This window comes from Canis lupus, chromosome 30, assembly GCF_048164855.1.
Source record: "Canis lupus baileyi chromosome 30, mCanLup2.hap1, whole genome shotgun sequence".
NCBI classification, from domain to species: domain Eukaryota; kingdom Metazoa; phylum Chordata; class Mammalia; order Carnivora; family Canidae; genus Canis; species Canis lupus.
The window spans coordinates 35,683,427-35,704,565 of NC_132867.1; the positions used below are offsets into that span (position 1 = coordinate 35,683,427).

Sequence of the window (21,139 nt, forward strand, 5' to 3'; positions counted from 1 at the left end):
GGGGGGCTTTCCTTTACACTCATAAGATCCTAACTGTTGCTAATACATTTGTGAGCACCTTAAAAAAAAAAAAAAACAAAACAAAACTGGTAGGAACACTACTGTAGGACGGGAAAATGAGCTTAGACGTCAATCAATAAATTAGTGACTTGGTGTAGAAAAAAAATTACAGTACCCTTTCGGCGTAACATTTGCTAAGTGCCATTTTATTAGCATTGGTACAGAACACAATTCTCAGGCAGTGGCTGTCTACTAATTACAAAGTAGCCAGCACGGCATGGCTACGAGCATACCTAGATTTCAGCGCCTGGGAAGCACACCTAGCGACATTCAGTCGCGCAGAAGGAATGGATAAAAATAAATAAATAAATAAATAAATAAATAAATAAATAAATAAATAAATAAATAAATAAAAATAAAGGGGGGGGCAGCATATTAATAGAGTGGTGGGCGAATTAAGAACGGGGAAGCTGAGATGGTGCATCCAAGAGAAAAAACCAGGGAGCGGGGCAGCAAGGATACAGTCCTAGCTCCTCAAGAGGATTAATGTAAGGGGCATTCCGATCTGCAAAGGAAAGCCTGCACCCAGAAAGGTGGGGAGGGCTTTGAGATAGGTGGTAGAGCCTGGGAGAGCGTGCACAGCCTCGAGAAAGTTTGTATGATGCTTGCGTGCATAATATGTGATCGCCGGCATTGGCTGCTGCGCGAACGGAGAGGCAGGGTTTAATCAAGGTGTCAGCCGCAGGGGCATCCCGGATTCGGGCGAAGCGTCCGGAATTCCTGAGATGTCTGAAACGCGGAGGCGGCCGCTCCCCCACCCCCGCCGCGGCCTCCGTGGGCATTTTCCGGCGAGGGGGGCACGCGAGCCCTTCGAAGAACAGCTGAGACGCGCGGCCGTGCGCCCCCGGGCCGCCCTCCCGCGGCCGGCGCGCTCCCCGGGGACCAAGGTGAGAGCCCCGGGGCCGCGGCGCGGGCGGGGGGGGGCGGGGGCGGCCCGGGTCCCCGCGCGGCCGCAGAGCCCGCCCCCCTCCCCTCCCCCACCCCCACCCCCGGCGCGGGCGGGGCTGCGGGCGCACGACGCGGAAGCGCGGGGTTCCGGGGGCGGCGGCGCGGAGGCCGCGCGCGCTCCCCGGGCCGCAGTCGGCGCGGGCGCGGGCGCGGGGCGGGGCGCGGCCGGGAGGCCGGGGAGGCGGCGGGCGCTCGCGCACAGGCCGGGCCGCCGCCTCGCCCCCCCTTCCCCTTCCCTTCCTTTCCCTTCCCTTCCCTCCCTCGGCCCGGCCGTCCCCCTCTTCTCCCCTCCCCCGAGCGAATCACGCGCCCTCCTCTGACACTCGTAGCGGGCCCGAGCTCCGAATTTATCCTTCACGTGACCTGAGGGGGTTGGGTGGTTGGTTAGGGACGTCGGGGGAGAGGGAAAGGAGGGAACGGAATCTGCCGTTGCCCGAGCAACAGGCCCCGCCCGCCGGCTTGGGGCCGGGGGGGCGGGAGGAGGACGTCAGCACGTCAGCCGGGGTTTTGCGTTTTGATTGACAGTTGCTATAGCGACCGGGTCGGTCCGTCGCCATTTTGTTGGTTGGTTTTTTTTTAAACCCTTTCGCTTCCCGCCCGAATAATAATAAAAAGCCCCATTGGAGTGAGGCGGGGGTGGCGGCGGCAAGAGCGGCGGGGGGATCCGGGGAGACTGCTGCCGTCGCTGCTGCTGATCGCGGCCCAGGTCGGGCTCAGGGAGCGGACACCTCGAGCGGGGGGTGCGGGCGCCGCCGCCGCCGCCGCCGCCGCCGCTTCTGCTGCTGCTGTTCCTGCTGCTGCTGTTGGTGCCGCTGCCGCCGCCGCCGCCGCCGCCGCCGCCGCCGCCGCCGCCGCCGCCGCCGGCGAGCGGGCGGGACCGGTGTGAGTGTGAGAGTGTGTGTGTGAGGGAGCGTGTGCGTGCGTGCGTGTGTGTGAGTGTGTGTCTGTCTGTCTGTGCGGGGACTCGGGGGCGGGCGGTTCGGGCTCTCCTGGCGGAGGAGCCGCCGCCGCCGCCGCCGCCGCTCGGGCCCCGGCGCTTCTGGCTGCGCAGGTTTGGAGCGCGCGCCATTTTGTGCGATTTACAAAAATCCTCGTCGGGAAGAAGCCGCCGGGAGCGGCCGCCACTCGGCGCCCGGCCTCGCCGCCGCCCTCCGCGCCGGGCCGGGCCGCGCGGCCCCGCCGCCGGGAGCCGGGGTCCGGGGACTGCGGTATTTGCCGGGGAGGGGGCTGCCGCCTCCCCGGCCCCGGGCGCCGCTGGAACCGCGGAGCCGGACACGGACTGCGAAGGCTGCGGCTCGGCCGGGAGCGCCGGCAGCGCCGGGAGCGCCGGGGGCGGAGAGACAGGCGGCCGGGGCGGCGCTGGCTGCGGAGGCCGCGGCGGGAGCGCAGCGGCGGGAGCCCGAGGCTGAGACTCACCGGAGGGAGCGGCGCGAGCGCCCCGCCATCGTCCCGGTGAGTGTCCGGCCCGGCGCCCGGCTCCCCCCCCCCCCCCGCGGCCTGCAGCCGGGCCCGCGCCGAGGCCGGCCGGGCGGAGGGAGGGACCTGCCATTTTAGGAGGAGGCGCCCGCGCCCCGCGGCCCGCGGCCGGTCGCCGGGGGAGGGAGCCCGGCAGGCCCGGTCCCGGAGGAGAGGCGGGCGCGAGCGAGCGGAGGGCAAAGTTGCGGCGGGCGGGAGCCGGGGCCGCGGCCTCCCGGGAGCCGGGGCCGGGGCCGGGGCCTGGCGGGCGGGCGGGGGGGGCCGGGGAAGCGCCAGACCTTCACTGGTCGCCCGGGCGGAGGGGAGGAGGTTGTCTTCCTCCTCCTCCTCCTCCTCCTCCTCCTCCTCCTCCTCCTCCTCCTCCTCCTCCTCCTCCTCCTCCTCTTCCTCCTCACCCTCTCCCCCCAGCTCCTCCCTCGGCCCTCCTCTCGGTGCCCCCAGCAGCGTGGGAACCCGCCGGGGCTCTCCGCAAGGACAATGCCCGGGCCGCGGGATCGGGGCGGCCGCGGGGCGAGGCGCGGCGCCCGGGGAGGCGCTCCGGGGCGTGTGCTCCCAAGTTGCGCCGGGAGCGCGGGGGAGGCCGCCGGCCCGCCCGCCCGAGGTGCGGCGACGACCCGGCCGGCAGCCGAGCAGCCGAGCAGCCCGAGCAGCCCGAGCGGCGCCGGTGCCCGGGAGTGCGCGGACCCCGACGGGCAAACCCGGCCGCGGCCACAAAACTTCCCGAGTCTTATTTGCAGCCCCCCCTCCCCCCCGCTCTCGCGTCGACCCACCGCCGCTGCCGAGGAGCCGAACGCCTGGCCTAGCGAGAGGCCCCTCCCTAGCCTGAAATAGTTAAAAATGGCTCAAGGAGCGAGCGAGCGAGCGAGCGAACCCCGACTGGCTGGCCCGTGCCTTTTGCGTCCAACCCTAGATTACACGGACCTTGTAATCTAGGTGCAGCCCGCGGATGCCAGCACCATTTGGTTTCTGGAATTCCGCCCGAGTTGTCAGAAAATACCCGGTATAGCATCGTTTTCACACTGATTTTTTTTTCTTTTTTTTTTAAGATTAGGATGAACAGAGAGCCAGCCAGGCAGTCGTCTCAGGGCTTTACGTGTATGCACTCGCTTTTCCCACTGGTGGGAACTGTTAACCCATTTCACAGATGAGGAAACTGAGCGGTGACTCACCCAAGGTCACACAGCTGGGACTCCAGGAGCTGGAGCCCCTAGCCGGCCTGGGCTCGTAATCACTAGCTTATAACTGATTATTAGAGACACTGGCAGATTTTGCAGCGATCCGCGTGTAATGACTCAGGGTTCTAACCTAGAGATTGCGCCCCTGACAGTGTTGAGCGTGGAATGAACTTTCTCCTTTGCGGAAGTGGAAAGATGGAAAAGAGACCCTCTTGATGAAACTTGTCAGTCTCTCCCCCTTCCCGTTTCCCACTCCCGCCCCCCCCCCCGCCCATGTAGACAGTTATTGAATGGAAAGACTTAAAAAGATATATTTTGGTGCGTTTTGTTCTTCACAATTAATTTTAATTGTAGGCATCATTTAAGTATTGATGAGTCATAGCAAAGTTTTGTGTAAAAGTTAGTTTTAGGCATTTTAAAATTTTTGAATACGGGGATTTCCTGTATGACCCCCCCCCCCCTTGCACCTTACATATACAAAGTGTTTAAGAATGGATATATTTAATATTTTGATTCTGAGGAGTTTTGATAATTCAGTGGCGTGACCTTTTTTTATTTTCTCAATTTCTCACCTCTTGATTATCTGAGAGAAATATTTTCAGATAGGTTATAAATGTGAGACTAGAACTAAAATTTCATGTGCTAAGATTTTAAGCTGAAGATGATAGTCTCAAAGAAACCAGTTAAGAGAAAGTTTACTCAGTTACAGTTAAGATTTTTAATGTGCACATGACTTACACTTAAAGTACCCCAGTGCTTTTGGAGGATTGGTCTTGAAATAGCCCTGGTGCTTTTATTGGCTGTCCAAATTCATTTAGAGTTCAAACCTTATCAGAAAGTTAAGGACTCCTGTTAACATGTGTACGAAGTTCGATTGTAAGACAGTATAAAAAGTTGATAAGAGGCGTAAGCTCAGATATTAATTATTCTAGGTTACCCCTGTGTAAGTTGAAGGCACACTTTAAAAGTTTTGATTTGAAGGAATAGACTTCAATGAATGGATGGTCATTATTGGTAGGGTTGGGAAATGGACTAAATGATCTAGTGAGATCTTTGTTTTTAGGAATTTGGGATAAAGGTGTAAGATAGCCTCTTAACCGTATTTTAAAGACATTTTGGTGGGACCTATTAGAAATTTAAGAGAGAATTACTGTGTGCTTGCCCTCCAAAATTAACCAGTTAGCCCAGTCTTTAGGGGAACATTCAAAATAAATGAAAATATTCCATTTTAATGCAGTGTTTTGTTCGGGAACGTGTATAGTGAAAAAGACCCTTGATTAGAATTTTTTCCCCCCTGTAGAATGTTGTCAGATGTTTGTCCCCTTAGTTTTATTTATGGAGAGTTACTGTGTTTATGACTTAAAGATAGGGGGTAGGTAGGGAGTGGTAAATTCAGGGACTGGTATTTAAAGAATTTACATATATAGGTTTTTATAGTGCTAGGAGTATTTATCTGCAAAAGCAAAATTCAGGATGGCTTATCCCACAAGTGTACAATGACCTTTGGTATGCATTTTGTTATGAAACTGAAATACAAAGAAAGAAAATGCTAATATGTATCATATCTTGGGTACTGCTTGAAAACTTTTTTTTTTTTTTTTTAAGTAAGAACTAGGTTAGATTAGTCAGGGATGTTTTCACATGTGTGTTTATGGTTGGCAAGTATCTGGTTTTGGGAAGAAAATTTGGAAAGAAGTAACTTTATTATGAGCGTGAAGGGAATTGCCTTATATGTGAGACTGAAAGTAAGATTCATTAGCAGAGGGGGGCTTCATTTGTGACTTCCTTGGTGTTTGTGATAAAAGTTTCAATGTTTTTGCTTTAGCGTTATCTTCTCTCTTACTACAAAGAACTTTCACATTTCTTACACCCACACCCCCAAGCAATCTCTCTCATTCCTCCAAGAAAGAATGAACCATCTGAACCCAGCAAAATCCAAAAACTTCCAGGAAGAGTCTTTATAATGAACTTATTTCTTCCCTGACAAGATTTTATTATTTTCACAATTTTGTCGTATTCCTTATCCGTAGTTTCAACTGTGAGCTAGGAAGCTCTACTTTCTGTTGAGTGTTTTGATGGTTTTACATGTTTTCTATTTGGAAGTAAAGGTATTACTTGGAATTATCAAATATGGTCTCTTGAAACTTAGTACTAACACAGTTTGCCCTGTCAGAAGGTATTGTGTGACCGACGTGTGCAGGAGCACCTTATGTGTGCATAGTGCTAGTCTTTTAAAAGACTTCTTACTGTATGTCATTGTAACTGTTGGGCAATGTTCTGATGGTTAGAGAAACTATGGAAACTCCTAACCCGTGGCTTGTACAATTTTAGATTAAAAATTTGGGGGAGGAGGTTAAATTTTTTTGATTACTTGGGAAAAAAACCCCACCTAATTGTTTTAAGTTACCTAAAACTTCTCAGTTGCCCCTAAGTGAAGAAATCTTTTGAAATCTTGCTTGCAGTGTTAAGCTAGAGCTATAAGATTTATTGTTGGTTACGTGAGAATGAGATACTAGGTTCATAGGATGAAAATAATCTCAGATTCATATTAAGTAATTAAAGATAAGTCTTGTTTCCTCACTTGGTGGCTACAGGCAGCCTTAGTTTCTTTCTTTCTTTCTTTCTTTCTTTCTTTCTTTCTTTCTTTCTTTCTTTCTTTCTTTCTTTCTTTCTTTCTTTCTTTCTTTCTTTCTTTTTCTTTCTTTCGTCATATGGAAACGACATTGTTTGGAGGAGTTGCATTGGATAGACCAGCTAAGTGTTTTTCAAAAGTTATACTTTTGCTTTGAAATCATGCTTTCAGAATTGTATCACAAATTAAAATTTTCTATTGGAGATGATGACTTTCAGTACTTTGGATATATAAAATGATGTGGTTCCTTGTGGGCATACTCTTTGCTAATGTAGAGCCACTTGGGCTTCTTGACAGTTGATCCTTCTACCAGAGCTATACATCCTCTGTTCTAGAATGAGATTTTCAAAAGTTTACGTGGTACTATTAAAGTTTTGACAAGATATTTTTTTGTTTCAGGGACATATGCTTGTATCTAATATATGAATCATGATAGCCTAAAATGGATTTTTACTCTTGATGAATTGTTGTTTTTTGTTCCCATAATTAAAATGGTTGTATAAATCAATGGGGAGGAGCTTAGGGAACTGGTTTTACATGGAATGAATCTGGTTTTCAACATCACCTCTATTTTACATAACATCTCTGTTCATTAAATAACCCTGCAATCTTTCTAAGTATATCAGATTTCCAGTGACAAGATTTGAATCTTTTTCTTTTTTTAAGTTTTATGGATATCTGTGGCTAGAGTTGGCATCCTAGCATATGTGTTTTGGTAAGAAGCTGCTCTGTCACCCATCCAAAATCTGCATAATATCTAGTTATAGATGGCAGTTGAGGTAGTGTGATGCAGTGGAGAGAGTATGGGCCTGTGAGATGGTGCTGGGTAGAGGCTCCAGGGTCAGGCCGATCTGCAATCTCACTGGCAGTGTGATTTTGCTAAGTATTGGTTTCTTCGTCTGTAACATGGCGTTGGTGGTACTTACTGTAGAGCTCTTGTGCAGATTGAGGCAACACATATGCATTTTTTTTTAAGGACTTTATTTATTTATTCACGAGACACAGAGAGAGGGGCAGAGACACAGGCAGAGGGAGAAGCCGACTCCAAGCAGGGAGCCCGAAGCGGGACTCAATCCCGAGTCCCCAGGATTACGCCCTGGGCCGAAGGCAGGCGCTAAACCGCTGAGCCACCCAGGCTGCCCAACACAAACGCATTTCTTAATAGCCTCCTCCTTTCCATTTGTACTCATCCTTGAGGTCCCAGGATGAATGCTGATTCTCCAGAAAGAGGCTTTCCCCAATGCCCCAGTCTAGGTAGGGTTCCTTAGACATGCATTCTTGTAGGAATCTGCTTTCTTTGTAGCTCTTACTGCAAATTAGCTGTGTAATTATTATTCATACATATTCACAGATATACTTACTTATTTAATGTCTGTCTCTTCCTCTCTCCACTAGATTGTAAGGTCCATCTGGACGGGAATAATTCTTTTTTTTGATCACGCTTCCAGTACAGCAGAGGTATATAAACGTATACGTATACAGAGGATGGAATGAAGAACCTATATGCTGAATCCTGTCCTAGTACCACTCTGTAATTGTGCAATCTTGGGCAAAGTAGCTTCTCTGAGCTTCAGTGTTTTATATGCCAAATGTGCACAGCACCAGCTGCCCTGCCTAGGATTTTGAGAATGTGGAATGAGATATGATTATGAAGTGCTTTGCAAAAGTTTAGAATGCCATATAAATATAAGTTGGTACAGTAGCAATAATTTCAGTAGTGGGGTTACCCAAGAATTTATAATTAGAGTTTCAACTTTACTGAATTAGTAAGTAGCTATTACTTAATATTTGTTATAAATTTAAACTTTATGCATTAATTAGAACACAAGATTGGGCCTTTGTTCTGATTAAATACAACAGCTTTAACAAGTTTTTTCTCTCTCATGTAAGTGATTTTCAGGCTGATGTAGTGGCTCCATGGTAAAGGGGACTTTGGTTCCTTCTGTCTTGCTGTTTTCCTCTTTTAGGTAGACACCACTTTCTGTGTGGTACAAGACCGCTCCCCACCATATCTACCATCTAGGAACAGGTGTGGGGAAAGCACATTCCACGACTTTGTTCACAGGTGTTGGTCAAAACTTGGTCAGGTGGCCACAGTTAGCTGCAAAGGAGGCTGGGATATGTGGTCTCTGGCAGGGGGGCTGTTTGGTTAAAAATCTGTTTCTGCTGAAGAAAAGGAGAATGGGGAATGATGAAACATTTCCTGTCACACTTAAATCTTTTGGAAGAAATATACAGAAAGAAACCTTGGAAAGACAACTTATTACACTAATTAATAAGATTTATTTTCCATATCTGATTATTAATCTTCAGAACTGTGGTGTGCAAATTGAAATAGATCACTATTCAGTATCTGCAATATATATAGTCAGATTAGAAAAAATGTAGCTAAACTTTTAGAAGTGAATGAATTTTGGCTGTAACATTATTTTACTGATTTTTTTGTTAGATATATGGTTCTTGATAGCTGTGACTATATTGTATGTAAACTATTTGAAATCTAAGCTTTTGGATTTTAACAGTTTCCTAGAATGTAATCCTGCTGTGTGTATTCATACCCATATTCTCAGCAAACAATACCGGAATGACACTTGAATCTTGTCAGGTTTTCAGTAACTGCTTGAGTCCCTGAAGTTGCAAGGAGGACGATAGCAGTGATGCTTAGAAATACATTTACTATCCAAGTATGTTCCTCTTAAGTTTTGTGGGTTTGAACAAAGTGGAAGATCTAGGATTATTTGGAACTAGAGTGTTATTCGGTCTAGGCGGAGACCTGAGAAACTAATGGTTCTCAAACAGGCTTCTGGAGAACTTCTCAAAGTTGTGAGACTCCCCAACCCAGATACTTCTCCATCTACAGGGTTGGGGTGATGCTCTGGAATCTACTTTCTTAATTAGGACTCTGAGTAACCTGGTACAGTAGAAACACTTAGAAAAACATTGATATAATTCATCTCTTTCACTTTAGAGAAGGAAGTAGGTGCAAAGAAACTAAGTGACTAACCAGTACCCCAGAGTGAGCCACTTGAGGACTAGTGTATGTTTTTCTGACCCCTGGTTCTTCGTTCTTAATATGAACGTAAAAGTGGACCAAGTACCAGTTGTATTGGGATTTTTTAAGGATATTGGTCATTCTCAAATAGTTTTTTATATGTGAGCTCATTGGTAGTGAATGGATCACTTAATTGTCCTTTTAGCAAATAGTCAAATGAGTATTTAAGGATGGGAAGTTGAGGTTTTAAAGGTATTGTTCATGTCAGTGCTGTAGTGGATAGGGTAGTTTACCTACAGCATTAGGGTAGATGATAGGTAGGTGCTAGTCTGGCATGATTAGAAGGAACCAAGGTAGGTCTTCAAATTATTACTTTCTTTTTCATTTGCAGTTTTCACTGTGGAATTCATTTCTTTAGATTAAACTAAGAGTTGGATTCCCTAATTTGAACTGGAAGTATTCCCAGAGGAATGCCTTTTATCTGTGTATCAGGTTAACACTTTATTTTTATGAATTAGCTGGCTGTCATTTGTTTATTTTATTTTTTAAAAAGATTTTTAATTTATTTATTCATGAGGAAGAGGGAGAGGGAGAGAGAGACAGGCAGAGACACAGGCAGAGGGAGAAGCAGGCTCCATGCAGGGAGCCCGACGTGAGACTTGATCCCGGGTCTCCAGGACCAGTCCCTGGGTTGAAGGTGGTGCTAAACCACTGAGCTACCCGGGCTGCCCTGGCTGTCATTTTATTTTATTTTAAATATTTTATTTATTTATTCATGGAAGACAGAGAGAAAGAGAAAGGCAGAGACACAGGCAGAGGGAGGAGCAGGCTCCATGCAGGGAGCCTGACCTGGGACTGGATCCCAGGTCTCCAGGATCACGCCCTGGGCTGAAGGCGGCGCCAAACCGCTGAGCCACCCTGGCTGCCCTGGCTATCATTTTAAACATTGGAGATAGCACCTATGCTAATAAGAGAGCTTTGTGGGAAGGGGAGGGAAGAATCGGCGTGTGTGTCCTTGCTGGAGGAAGATGAAGGGCATGTTTGAGAAATGTCAGCTTGTGGTATAGAGTCCTGGAAAGGTTCCTCTGGTGGCCAGAGGCTGGGAGTATTAGACTGGACTTCTGGCCTTCTGTCACTAAGAGTATTGGTAATGGGACTGTGGATAATTTTGTGCCACTTGATTGAGTGAGTATTGGAGTAGAAGGCTTTTTTTCTTAGCGTTCATCATTTCTATTTGAGGGGTCTGACACCATATCAAATATATAAGGAATCATTCTTATCACCTTGGGAATTTTAGTTTTTAAAAGATCACCAAATAATATCTCCTCATGGTAGGGAGAAAAAAAAAAGCTCAGGCCCTATAGAATGCTATATATCAACCCCCCGCCTCGTGCTCCATAGGTAATAGTTCTTATTTCTCCTACCAACAATGTCCTGTGTGTATATGTGCAAGGATATATATTAAACATTTATTATATTTGTGTTTAGTATGATCCTATTTTTAAAAATTAATTTTTTTTTTTTTTTTTTTTTTTAAGAAACACTAACTCCAATATGGCCCTGGAACTCACAGCTTCCAAGATCAGGAGTCACTGAGCCAAGCCAGGGCTTGTGCCATTGATCCTATTAGTTTTTTTAAAGTGCCTAGACATTGTGATAGATGTGTGTGTATGTACAGGGTCTGTGCCCTTACCTGCAAACTGGATCATGCTAAACATGGGTCATGCTTAAACTGGATGATGCTAGACACATAGATTTGCATCTTAAGCATCTTGGTCGGTTTTAGAAATACCTTAGTATCAGCTGATAGCTTCCCTGTTGTTCTTAATGGTTAGAAAGTATTCCATGTTACGGATGTACCACAGCTTAATCAATCTCCATTAAAGAACATTTAAATTGTTTTGTATTTTTGTTTTAAACAATTCTGCAGTGTGCATCCTTGTACATACAGCTGTGTCCTGCGAGCCTTAGCCACATGATATATATTTCTAAGGGAAATTGCTGGTTCGCCAAATATATGCATATTTGGATATGCCTTGCCAAATCAGTAGCACCAATTTATATTTCAGTCAGCAGTGTTTGAGAGTTCATAGTTTCCCAGATCTCACCAACACTGGTGTTACCAGAGTTTTAAATCTTTGTCAGTTTAATAGGTGAAAATGATGTCTAGTTGTTTGGATTTGCATTTCTTTAATTATGAGGGAGTTGGAAGATTTTTAGTTGTACTCTAAGTCTTGTACTTTAATAACGAAATATTCTTTGTCAGATATATGATTAAAAATATTTTCTGATTTTCCTGTAGTTTTTATTCTGTTGAATGAAAAACTGATGTTTTGATAACTTTGTAGATGCTTGCAATTGTAAATGCGTTGATAAATTGTATAAGGGAATTCTTATTTTCCTTCAGTCTTATGTATGAGGTATGTGCATTGTGGTGGTAGAAGCTTTGACTACAAAAGTAAAATTTGCTTACCTGTGCTGTTAGCGTTGAGATGTGTGTCCAGGTGCCATCACCATAGGTAAGACCATGGCTGCTAACAGTAAAAGGTATTGACATTGAAAGAACTAGAAGAAAGCCGTAAGGAATGCTGGGGATTTGAGCATGCCTGGAGGAGAAGGGACTTGAGTCTTGGTAGAACCTAGGGATTTGATAGTCTGCTAGAGAGAGAGGGTCCTGGGGTGGCAGGGGAAGGATGGGGGGCCTCAGGAGAATGACAGATTCATGGGCCACGGGGCCCAGAGTATCAAAGGGCATGTGTGAGAGGTTCTGGAGGAGGGAGAGGGACGGTGACACTGAGAAATGAGTGTGGTGGGTCTTAAATTTATGAGGTGTTTGGGGCCATTGAAGGTGTTTCTCACCAGGGCTCTGGTGACAAGTCTGGGTTAGGGAGATGAACACAGTGAGGAGAAGGGCCTGGAAGGCAGGCTCATTCTAGGTGTATAGGCATGAAAGAGTAAGAAGAGGTAAAAAGTAGAAGTCAGAGGGGAGAGCCACGTCAGGAGTGCCTTAAAAAATTCTCAGTGATTTAATTTTCAAAGAACAAGTGAATATTTCTGGGTTCAAACAGCAGTGTGGCCAAATTTTTGGACCTAGAAAGGAGAGGATTAAACATTGGTAGCAGTATAGTTTGGGAATGATTTGTTTAATGGAGCAATTGAGTGAATTTCCTCCTGAGGGCCTGCAAAAACTGTCGAACAGAAGATCGAATTATTGCTGTAGTTGAGACTTCCATGAGGGACAAGTGGAAGCCATTTGGAGCACCATTAAAGATGAGCTTGAAAATGGAACAGTGGGAGAAGGCAGTGTTAGAAGATGTGAATCCGGAAAGAAAAAGATGTATCATGATACATGGTTTGAAAAATACAGAGTAGTGGAACATGGGAGAGAGTTAAGTTTATTCTGAGTGTCTTAGTATTTTCCTAAATAATACCGTATTCTCTTTATTTTCACAAGTATTCTTACCAGGAGACCAATCATTTAAAAAGCGTTTATCTCTTGAGGTGTTTAGAATTATTTATTGAGGACCTACCAATGCCAGACATGGAAGTGTAGGGCCTGGGAATCAGTTCTCCAGCAAAGCCTAAACTGTGCCATCACAGAAGTTATGATCTGTTTGGGGGAAATCTTTAGTAATCCCTAGAGTAGGCTTACTGACTTCATCTAGAGTAGACATACATTTTCATTGAAGGGAACACAGAGCACATGAAACTGAGTAATTTTTTTTATTAAATATTTTATTTGAGAGAGAATGAGAATGAGTGGGGGAGGGGGAGAGGGAGAAGTAGGCTCCCCACTGAGCAGGGAGCCTGGTGCAGGACTCAATCCTGGGACCATGACCTGAGCCCCCCAGGTGCCCCTAAATTGAGTAATTTTTGATGTTGCTTTTTGAAGGTCAAATTTTTGTCTCATTTTAGAGTCCTTTTGACAGTTAATTTTGAGTGAAAGTTTATTTGGGTATATAAATAGGACTCCAGTCTTTAAGACAATTACTGTGTGCTGAAAAATTTGTTCTGATTTGATCATTTCCCCTTGAAAAGTACAACTGTCATCTCAGTAGTGGTTTTTTTTTTTTTAACTTCATCTTTACATCAAACACATTCATTACTGAATGACATTACTTCCGTAGTACAAAAGCTTTTGTAAAAGTTTTTTCAAAATAGCAATGGTAGGAAAATTATTAGGATCTCATTTGAGTACACGAGAATCTAATTTCACTTTTTGAATTTCTCTATGATCATTCTGTGGTATAGTTCAAAACGTCAGTGAAGCTAGGTGAATTGACCTAAGAATTGGCCTGAAGGCCCACAGTTACTCAGCAGTATTAGAATCAGCTATGCAGAGGGAAGAAATTGAAGATGAGAGTCTTAGGATTCGTGAGAGACAGCTTGGAGGAAGCCTTCTTGCTGAGTAAGACGAAGATCCAGACATCGAAGGTAAAGGATGTAGGCATATAAGGAAAGTCAAAGAGTAAGGAAAATTCAGTGGGATGGACAGGAATAGGAATGGAAGAGCGATTTGAGCCAATGAATAAGAATTCTTTGTCTTAAAAACAAACAAACAAACAAACAAACAAACAAACCTGTTTAATAATACACTGTGACTTCTAGAGTAAAGACCAAACTAGTCACATACAGGACCCAGTACCTGAATGAGGTGGCCTCCACTCACTTAGACAGTCTTACCTTCCTAGGCTCTGGATTCTATCTTCTCATGTGCTGCTGCTTCAGCCCGCAGCCATCTCCTTCCTTGGAGTGAGTGAACCTCGTTTCCTCCAGCACATACAGCCTAGATTTTATTTTCTCAGGGAAAGTAATCCCCCCCCCCCCCATCACTTCTTTTTTAATGTGTCATGTCTTCTTGTAATTTTCCTCCATAGTGCTTATTATAGTTGATACTTTTTTTTTTTTTTTTTTTAGTTGATACTTTTTTAAAAAGATTTTTATTTAGTTATTTAGAGAGAGTGAGGGGCGGGGGGCAGGGTAGTGCAGTGGAGGGAGAGAGAGAGTCTCCAGCAGACTCCATGGTGAACATGGAGCTCTGTCTCACAACTCTGAGATCATGATCTAAGCTGAAATCAAGAGTTGAACTCTTAACCTGAGCCACCCACATGCCCCCTACAGTTGATAATTTTTTAATGCTTATTTAATTTAATGTTTTTGAGAGAGTAGGGCAGTGGGTGGCATCAGCAAAGGCTTGGCACCATAGTAAGCACTGAGTAAACATTTGTTGAATGAATCAATGAACTGCATGTTTTGCTCTTTACTATTTGGTGTCAGGGACCAAAGGACTATCTTTTAAAATTTTATTTATTTATTTATTTACTTGAGAGAGCACCTGAGCCTGGGGGAGAGGCATGGGGTGGGAGTGGGGGGTCGTGTAGAATCCCAAGCAGTTCAGAGCCTGACTCAGGGGCTCCATCTCAGAACCCTGAGATCATAGCCTGAGCCATAATCAAGAGTTTGGTCCAACTGAACCATCCAAGTCCCCCCAGAGGACTATTTTTTTTTTTTTTTTTTAAGTTTTATTTATTTGAGAGACAGTGAGCAAGTAGGAGCACAGGAGAGAAAGCACAAGCCCTGGGTGGGGGGGGGGGGAGTGGAAGAAGCAGACTCCCTGCTGAGCAGGGAGCCCAGATGCTGAGATGCTGGGTTCGACCCCAGGATCATGACTTGAACTGAAGGCAAGATGCTTAACCAACTGTGCCCCCCAGGTGCCCTAAAGGATTATCTTTTTAAAGATAGGAATGGAAAAATTTATAGGCAGGAAAAAGTTATTTACTCATGGAATAATTTCACAAATGCATATGAAGTACCTACTGTGTGGGAGAAGCCAGGTGTTAGGAATATGGAGTAGAAACATTGTGTCTTTTTAGGTTTTATTTATTTATTTATTTATTTATTTATTTATTTATTTATTTATTTATTTATTTTTTATTTATGATAGAGAGAGAGAGAGAGAGAGAGAGAGGCAGAGACACAGGCAGAGGGAGAAGCAGGCTCCATGCACCGGGAGCCCGACGTGGGATTCGATCCCAGGTCTCCAGGATCGTGCCCTGGGCCAAAGGCAGGAGCTAAACCGCTGTGCCACCCAGGGATCCCTAGGTTTTATTTTTTAAGAAAGTATAGTTAATAATGTTGTATTAGTTAGATTGTACCTTTTTAAATAAAGGAGCACATCATTTTAGTAGTTTATTGAAATAGACACATTACTTAGTGTTCATTTGGAGTTTTAAATTGTGGAGAGAATCGGCCTGGATATCTTTCATGATTCTTAGCCAACAAAGTGAGGTCCATTCAGCAGTGACCTCTAGGGCAGCCTGGGTGGCTCAGCGGTTTAGCTCCACCTTCCACCCAGGGTGTGATCCTGGAAACCTAGGATCAAGTCCCACGTTGGGCTCCCTGCATGGAGGGAGCCTGCTTCTCCCTCTGCCTGTGTCTCTGCCTCTTTCTCTGTGTCTCTCATGAATAAATAAATAAAATCTTAAAAAAAAAAAAACCCACAAAAAACAAAACAGTGACCTCTAGGATGTCAGTCCAGCATTTGTAGTAGCTGTTAGGTTCACGTTAGGATCACATTTAAAACAAGCTCTTGGGATGCCTGCGTGGCTCAGCGGTTGAGCATCTGCCTTTGGCTCAGGATGCAATCCCAGAGTTCAGGATCCAGCCCCAAATGGGGCTCCCTGCATGGGGCCTGCTTCTCCCTCTGTGCCTCTGCCTCTCTCTCTCTATGTCTCTCATGAATAAATAAACAAAATCTAAAAAATTTAAAATAAGCTCTAACTTTGACTTTATCTAAAAAGTGACAAAAAATTGAAGAAAGTGGTTTGTTTGGATTTTGGCGTTAACCTTTTTTTTTTTTTTTTTTTAAAGATTTTATTGATTCATGAGAGACAGAGAGAGAAGCAGAGACACATGCAGAGGGAGAAGCAGGCTCCATGCAAGGAACCTGATGTGGGATTTAATCCTGGAACTCCAGGATCACGCCCTGGGTGGAAGGCAGGTGCTAAACCGCTGAGCCACCCAGGGATTCCCTGGCTTTAACTTTTTCAAGTTTGGACAACAGAATGAAAATGATTGGGGAAGTTCATTTTATGGATGGATTTTCAAAAGAATGAGTCTTGAGTTAAAAGTGACTGAAGCTGTCCATCTTGTCAGATGAATGAGCTTTTAAAAGCTTTTAAGGGCTTTGTTAAAATAGTTTTGAAACCTTTCTCAGTAACTAGTTTCTATAGTAAATATTTGGAAAAACATTCAGAAATATTGAGTGGGTAGTGAAGCTCTGCTCTCTGAGCCTGGCCCTGTGTTAGGCCCTTGGGACATAGTGAGTCCCATGGGCATATAGGGTCTTTGCCATCATGAAGTTTTTCAGTCAGGAGCTCACTGGAGAGAAATGTAAAGGAAACCAGGCTTGTGTTCAGGGTGAGCAATTTGTTTGTTCATTTGTTCCTTCCTTCTTTTTGTTTGTTTGGTTTATGTTTTGAACTTAGTTTTGGTGGCAACATGTTAGACTACTTTAAGCTACTTGTTGCTTTATTTTTGATAACATAGGAGTTAAAGGGGAGAACATTTATAATACTATGTAAAATAGAAACTTGGATCTTCAACTGTTGGCAGATTTTTAAAAAAAGTTTAAATCAATGGGTTCATCCTCTTAAAAAATAAGCTACTATTAAATAATAATAGTAACAATAGCTGTTATTGAGTGCCTGCTATGAGCCCAACACTCTACATATTTATTATTAATATTCTCAGCAACTCTGTAAGGTGGTTGGTAGTATCTCTGTTTTATAAGCTGAGAGACACACAGGGAAGTAAATTTGCTTAAGGAAGGATAATCACAGCAGATTGCATGTGCTGTTTCTAGGTAATAAAAAACCCAGTGAACAGTTAAGTGTCCTAAAGTTAAACATAGAAAAGAAAGAGAAACATAGACCTTCTATAATCCATTAATTAAAGAAATAGATAAAAGTTCTGGTATACTGGGATTGATGTCATGTGGTACTGGTGCATTATTTTTTCAGATAATAAAAATATCCGAAGGCTATCTATGTTTGGGGGAGTTCTTTACCTTAAGGATTTGGGGGTAAGTAGAAATCTTCAATTTTGAGAGCTAGTTGTTCACTTTCTCTGCAACTTTTGGAGTTGGGATGCAATCACGTGACCTGGAGTCACCACTCCATCACCTCAGAAGCTAGTCATTTGCAGAAGCAGGCACTTTGTGGAATCTGTTCTGCAGTGTGAGGGGGATGGCAGCTACATCTGTTTTCCAGAGGTGGGCAGTGACAAAGATTTACCTGTACCATTTAGTTCCTGGTGTCACTATTGTCTGTACAAGCTGCAGTGACTGAATCCTATGTTGTCTCCACTGGACCAGATCTGTGGTTTGAATTTTGGGTGTTCTTGATTATGTAGCCTTCAGCCTGGCCCTCCTGGGGTTTTCTGTGAGTTACCTAATATGCTTTAATAACTTCCTTTTCAGTTTCAACAAAGTCAGAGTTAGTTTCTTTTGTTTGTAGCTAAACCTTTACTTAGATGATGCTAATTAATTAAGGTAATTGACAATTCTGAGGAACTCTCCAGGGTTGGGGTTACCTGCATCTAGATTAGAATTTATTAATGGGAAGAGTTCATAGTATTTATTAAGTGAAATAGATACATGTAGTTTGCCTGTTGATTTAATGGATTTGCTGATTTAGTGCCTATTCTAGGCCAGGATATATTTTAAGTATTGGGGATATAGGAGTGACAAGATAGACAAGATCCCTGTACTCTCACAGAGCTTACATTCTGTTTTAAATGTAGAATAAGCAAGAAAGCAAGCAACGAGGACAAAGAGTGATAAATGCCATGATAAAAATAAAGATGGGATAACTTAATCGACAATGTGTGTGTGTGTGTGTGTGTGTGTGTTTATGGGCTGTATCTTATAATACATTTAATTGTCAGGAATCATGACTTAGGTTTTTGACTATGAGGCAGTAACATTCTGAATTTACCAACCAACCATAAACAGCTAGGAAACTGGACAAAATACATGAAACAAGTATTTTCAGATATTTGAACAATAGGCACTGCAGATCGGTGATCCCTGACAGAGGGAGAGCAAACAAGTTGAGCTCTTTGATGGCCCAGCTTTCTTCTAGAGAAGAATTTTCAGATCTCTGGGCAGGGAGGGGGATCCCAAATAGAGCCATTTGGCCTCATTGAGTTGAGGAAGCAAAGATTGGAGCTGGAGGAGGCCAGGATGGTTCTGTTTTGAGGAGAAGGCTTCTGGAGACAAGGGAACTATGCAGTGAAAAGAGTTCCATAAGTCTTCCTAGTGGTCCTCTTAAATGTTTTGACTGCATATTAATCTGCTGTGCACATGTAGGATGCAGTTTCATAAAGAAACAGTTCCTGGGGAAGGAATCCACTGGGAAACTAAGCAGAACAATTCTCAGAGCTCACATAAGTCTGGGAAATATTTGAGTGCCTTAGAGCCAGAGTAGAACTCCTTAAATTCTGTGTTCATTGAGACTCCAGAAGGATCATGTCTTAGTAGTGGGTCTAAATTAGTCTTAAAATAAAGGCTTTTCTAGACATGGCTGGAAAATTCTTGAAAACAAGCCTTGAAAGGAGCAAACTAATTGGAAAGTAATGTGATTTCCTGCAAAGTCCAATACTCTTTAAATAAATATAACAAAATCTAACACTTAACAGTTTAAAATGTCTGGCATTCAATCAAAAATTACTAAATATGTGTAAAAGCAGGTTAATGTGAGTTATAGTCAGGCTGTCAGTTGAAACCAACCCAGAACTGACAGGTGTTAGAATTGACAGGTAAAGACACTAAAACAAAACTGTATTCAGTCTATGTTCAAGAAGGTAGAGCTGGGAAAGGTAAAAAAGAGACCCAAATACAGCTTGTAGAGATGAGAACTATATGTGAGATGAAAAATACACTGGTTGGTATTAATGGCAGATTAGATATTACAGAAGAAAAAGAATAGTGATTTGAAGACCTAGAAAAATCAACAGAAACAGGAAGAAATGATAGATAATGGAAGTAGCAGACAGGGTTGTTCAAATGACTGCCAAAAAATGCAGGGTCAGATTGTAGTTAATGTTGGCATCTTCACAAGTGAGTTTTGCTTTAAAAGAATGATTGTGACTGCTACCTGAATTTGGCTTAATGTGTAGTTAAGTATAGTTGATAATCACCATTTCAGTAAAGCACAGGGATATGATGGAAGAACTTTATCATGCAACAGTTAATTTTTGATATGTAACAGTATTCCCACAAAGTTACACACTTAAACATACATTTATGATCCCACAGTTTTTGGGGTCAGGTTCCTGTGTACAACCTAGCTGGGTCCTCTGGTTTAGGGTCTCGGCATGGTCAAGAGGTTGACCTGGTCTGTGGTAGCACGTGAGGTATGACTAGGGAGAGACCTCTTTTAAGCTCATTTGGTAGTTGGTAGAATTCAGTTTCTTGTCCACTCTTGGATCGAGGGCCTCAATTTGTTCCCGCCTGTTAGTAGGTGGCCGTCCTTAGTTTCCTGCTGTCTGGTCCTTTCCAGCATGCCCACTTTCTTTATCAAAAGCAGTGAAGGAGAGTGTCTCCTTACAGGACAGGTGTGCAATCTTACATATCCTACCTGCAGAAGTGACATCCTTTCCCTTGTATACGCTTGGTGAAAAGCAAGTCACAGGTCCTGGTTCAAGGGGAAGGGTCTGCAGCAGGAGGCCACGTCTTGGGAGCCATCTTAGAATCTGTCACAGACAGTACTGAGGAGTGGTGAATAGTGTGTTCTGTGGAGCCTCATCTAGATGCCTGGCTTTGAATCTTAGCCCTGTCTTTTCCCAGCTGCGTGAACTCCTGAGCCTCAGTTTCCCCGTCTCTATAGTCAGGATAATAGGTACCTGCTATTTATACTATTGTGAAGGATAAGTGAATGCATATAACATGGTTAGGACTTTGTCCTCCTAACTCCTATTTCTCTTGTTAGTCTCAATCTAGATGTCACATAGTTAGGGAAGGGAAGCCTTCCCTGTCTCCTCTGACTCCTCCTTCCCTCCTGTCTAGGTTAGGTTTAAAATGCCCTCAACTTTTTCTTTTCTCATCCTTTCACACGTGTTCCACCTGAATTTTATAGCTGTGAGGTGATTTATTTATTTATTTAGTATCTGCTTCCTTTAGACTTAGACAAACTGCTTGAGAGCAAGAGTTGCGTCTGTTTTGTTCACGGCTGTATCTTCAAGGGTTGGCACACAGAAAACTCTAAATATTTGCTCAGTGACAAAGAATGAGGTTAAAATGCATGTATTTCTTTGAGAGTGCATTTTTAGTGTCCACATACTGTGTTCTCCCAGGTTCCGGAGCGGTCAATCTAAAAGAGATTCTCTATTGTTTGCAAGACTGTAGGGTCTAGCGGTGGAGACCGAGGCATAATAGTCTTAAAACTGATTGTAAGGGTTTACAGAGTGGACACTAAATAGTAGTTAACACACACACACACACACACACACACAAACTTAGAGGCTGAAGGATGAGGACGTTAATAAAAATCAGTCCTAGTGGGTCAGAAGCAGAAAACATGGTAGGGAGCTTCTCTTCTCTGTGAATGTGCTCTGCAGACCACTCCTTGAGATGGTGTGGTGTGGAGGAAATAAGTTTGGAGACAATCACCTTCTTGAAGCTTTACCATGCACATTAGCATGTTATGGTGAACTCCCTTCTCCCCTGTTACTATAGGAAGGGGTGGTCTTTATTAAGCTTGCTCTGCACAGTGTAAACATATGCATACCACAACTCACTAAGGTATTATTTTTATTTAACAGATGATAAAATTTAGGCTTAGATGTGAAGTAATT

General features: G+C 44.2%; 1 protein-coding gene across 10 annotated transcripts in view; it reads left to right on the top strand.

Moving 5' to 3' along the window:
* Positions 1-592: 592 nt before the first annotated feature.
* DYRK1A (dual specificity tyrosine phosphorylation regulated kinase 1A) overlaps positions 593-21,139 on the top strand; it is a 148,390-nt gene continuing 127,843 nt past the window's right edge. For 2 of the 10 annotated variants that reach the window (XM_072806949.1, XM_072806952.1), the window contains exon 1: positions 2,304-2,460. The gene's annotated coding sequence lies outside the window, so the exon portion shown is untranslated. Of the gene's footprint in view, positions 948-1,533; positions 1,715-2,302; positions 2,461-21,139 lie in introns of those variants that run through there. The other 8 variants (XM_072806953.1, XM_072806957.1, XM_072806950.1 and 5 more) reach the window with 8 other exon arrangements.